We start from the raw sequence: 212 nt of genomic DNA, 5'->3' as shown, positions 1-212 counted from the left end.
GTTGAGGTCCCTTCCGACCCTAGCATCTATACTTGATGAAGAGGAGATTAGAGCTGGGCAATAGTGGGAGGGGGTGGAGATGGAATTGGGTATCAAGACTCTGGCAAAAAGAAACCCCTTGTTACCAAATTTGCCCATTACTTTGGGGTGTGCTCATTTATTAGGGATAGTTTCTAGGGTCTTGGTGATTCTGTCAACGTGCTGCTTGTGTT

The sequence above is a fragment of the Alligator sinensis genome, unplaced genomic scaffold (genome assembly GCF_000455745.1).
Source record: "Alligator sinensis unplaced genomic scaffold, ASM45574v1 scaffold1555_1, whole genome shotgun sequence".
Taxonomy (NCBI): Eukaryota; Metazoa; Chordata; order Crocodylia; family Alligatoridae; genus Alligator; species Alligator sinensis.
This window is presented reverse-complemented; position numbering follows the sequence as displayed.